This window comes from Callorhinchus milii, unplaced genomic scaffold, assembly GCF_018977255.1.
Source record: "Callorhinchus milii isolate IMCB2004 unplaced genomic scaffold, IMCB_Cmil_1.0 Scaffold2, whole genome shotgun sequence".
NCBI classification, from domain to species: Eukaryota; Metazoa; Chordata; class Chondrichthyes; order Chimaeriformes; family Callorhinchidae; genus Callorhinchus; species Callorhinchus milii.
Window position 1 is genome coordinate 110,480,264 of NW_024704743.1, and position 3,461 is coordinate 110,483,724.

A 3,461-nucleotide genomic window follows, 5' to 3' on the forward strand; every position below is an offset into this window, starting at 1 on the left:
ATTTGCATTGTGTTTAAATTATTTTTATCACTAGATCAATCCACCTGACAGTGTATCCTATGAAGTGCTTTAAGACGTCTCGAAGACCTGATAAGGTGCTATATCAAATGGAAGCATTATTATTGTTGTTAATTCATTTTGACAATTGTTTGTGAATTCGGTCATTTTGTCTCTTCTTCCCATGTTATTGCAAAGTTTTTTATGAAGCGTATCTGATTTGCAATGTTATACATGACAAGATGTCAGCACCACATATTCCAGAGTTCAACATGCCGAAACCCATCAGCATGTCACATGTACAACAACTTGCATTTATATAGCGCCCTTCATGTGGGTCAGCGTCTCGGAGTGTTTAACCGTGGTGGAGCCTGATGCCAAGCTGGGGGGAGGGAGGAGGTGACTGTGAGTACAGTTGAAGGGGAAAGTCTTCATTCCTGGGGAAGATGGGAGGAAGGCGGAGAGACTTACAATATATAATAATAATCCTTGCATTTGCTATAGCGCCTTATCACGGCAAGACAGCTCAAAGCACTTCACAGAAAATACTGTAAAGTGAATTGACTCTATATTTGTGGGCGAATCACAGCAGCCAATTGTGCACAGCAGTGTCCCACAAACAGTCGTGGATTGAAGTGACCAAATAATAATTATTATTTTTATTTTGACTTCCAAAACTTTGGGGTGTAGTGGCTGATGGTGCGATTGTACACCACCTATATGTGTGAAATTCTTCCCATTTGCCACCAGGCCACCTCCCCCCCCATCAGCAGGGCACTTCCCCCCCCATCACTAGGCCATTTCCCCCCCCATCACCAGGCCACTATCATCCCCCCCCCCCATCACCAGGCCACCACACACCCCCAACCAGGCCACCTCCACCAGACCACCTCCTCCCCCACCACCAGGCCACTTAATAATAATAATAATCCTTGCATTTGATATAGCGCTTTTCACGTCAGGAGGACGTCCCAAAGCGCTTCACAGAACACACTGTAAAGTGAATTGACTGTATATTTGTGGGCGAACGCGGCAGCCAATTGCGCACAGCAATGTCCCACAAACAGTCGTGGATTGAAAATGACCAATTTATTATTGTTTTTGTTTTGGAGGGATTATTATTAGGCTCTGTGTGGAGTAAGGAAACTTGCCCAAGGTTTCGCCCTGACCTGCCTGGAATTGAACTCTGGTCTCTCGCTTGCAAAGCGAGTGCTCTAACCACTGAGCTACAGGATGTCTCAGTGATGTGACCAGGAGTGATGTTTAATGCAAGGATTGTTATAATAATAATATAATAATAATCCTTGCATTTGATATAGCGCTTTTTCACATCTTCTACACGTCTCAAAGCGCTTCACAGAATATACTGTAAAGTGAATTGACTGTATATTTGTGGGCGATATACTATAAGTAATACGAGGTGAAAAAGAAAATCTCCACTTGCTGCCCGCCAACACCTCCTTGTAGCTGGCTCTGATTACCATGGTTGCTGTTCCATCTCACTGAGCTAGTAGAGTTCTGTGTGACACTCAGTTCTTTTTCCTTATTTATACCTAAATTTGTTTTTCTTCAACTTCACCACATTGCCAACTCCTATCCATGCCAATGTTGCCTCCAGACTGGACTTTTCCACTGTTCCTGTTTCTACCAATCACAAGGTGTGGCTCATCCAAAATTCTGCTGCTTGTATCCTGATACATACACATTGCTATAGTATGTTGATCACTACTATGGAGATATGGAAACTCCTTAACTGAATATGCTCTTGACAACATAAAATGGTGGGGGGGGGATCATACTAGTTTCTCTGACCACCAGCCTGTCCTCGTTGAGTAGTTTTACCTGTTATCATGGCTGAATAGGTCATTGCTGTTCAATTACATGCTAACCTATCTCTTTTAACTTTGATCACTGATTGGCTCTCATAGCTACCATATTCAGTGTGCTCAATTCCCTAAGGATTTCCCTGCATGAAATTTGGCACTGCACTAAATCCAGTGCAAAAATCGTCTGCATTGTCCCTCACACTGGTTATATGGTGCTACAATAATTCCAACCCAGACAAGGTCAAATAACCTGCTAACAACCCGGCATTCATGTGGAAGATTGGTGTTCATAAAGGAATATTAGCTATATTGCATTTTTTTCATTTATCTTATGTCATTTGGAGTTATAATTTTGTTGAATTGTAATTCTTCTAGCTGGTAGGTAATAAACAGCAAGGGAATTTAAAAGCAGAAAGACTAAAATGGCTTTCCGAGTGTAAGTTGGGTGAATAAATAGCACTTGAAAGTTTTCCATTAGAACTGTTAGCACTTGCAAAGCGAGTGCTCTAACCACTGAGCTACAGGACTCCACAAGTCCTTTCCACCCCCACCACCACCAGGCCCCTCCCCCCCACCACCAGGCCCCCCACACCACCTCCACCACCAGGCCCCTCCCCCCCCAACACCACCTCCCCCCCACCACCAGGCCCCTCCCCCCACCCACCACCTCCCCCCCACCACCAGGCCCCTCCCCCCATACCCCCCCCACCACCAGGCCCCTCCCCCCACCACCAGGCCCCTCCCCCCCACACACCACCTCCCCCCCACCACCAGGCCCCTCCCTCCCACACCACTCCCCCCCCACCACCAGGCCCCTCCCCCCACCACCAGGCCCCTCCCCCCACCACCAGGCCCCTCCCCCTCACACCACCCCCCCCACCACCAGGCCCCTCCCCCCCACCACCAGGCCCCTCCCACCCCCACCAGGCCCCTCCCCCCACACACCACCTCCCCCCCACCACCAGGCCCCTCCCCCCACACCACCTCCCCCCCACCACCAGGCCCCTCCCCCCACACCACCTCCCCCCACCACCAGGCCCCTCCCCCCTCCCCCCCACCACCAGGCCCCTCCCCCCACCACCAGTCCCCCCCCCCACCAGGCCCCTCCCCCCCACACCACCACCCCCCACCACCAGGCCCCTCCCCACACACACCACCTCCCCCCCCACCAGGCCCCTCCCCCCACACCACCTCCCCCCCACCACCAGGCCCCCCCCACCACCAGGCCCCCCCCCACCACCAGGCCCCCCCCCCGATACAAACAGTTGGGCTCAGTACAGTCTGTGGGCCATGGTGAGGGGGGGAAGGCTGTGAGTCGGGTTATCGCGCCAGACGAAATCCGCGCGTTTCTCACTGTGAGGGGGGGGGAGGGCTGGGCCGGGGGGGAGGGCTGGGCCGGGGGGCCTGGGGGGGAGGGCTGGGCCGGGGGGCCTGGGGGGAGGGCTGGGAGCGGGGGGGCCTGGGGGGAGGGCTGGGCCGGGGGCCTGGGGGGAGGGCTGGGAGCGGGGGGGGCCTGGGGGGAGGGCTGGGAGCGGGGGGGGCCTGGGGGAGGGCTGGGAGCGGGGGGGGCCTGGGGGGGAGGGCTGGGCCGGGGGCCTGGGGGGAGGGCTGGGAGCGGGGCTGGGGCTGGGGGGGGAG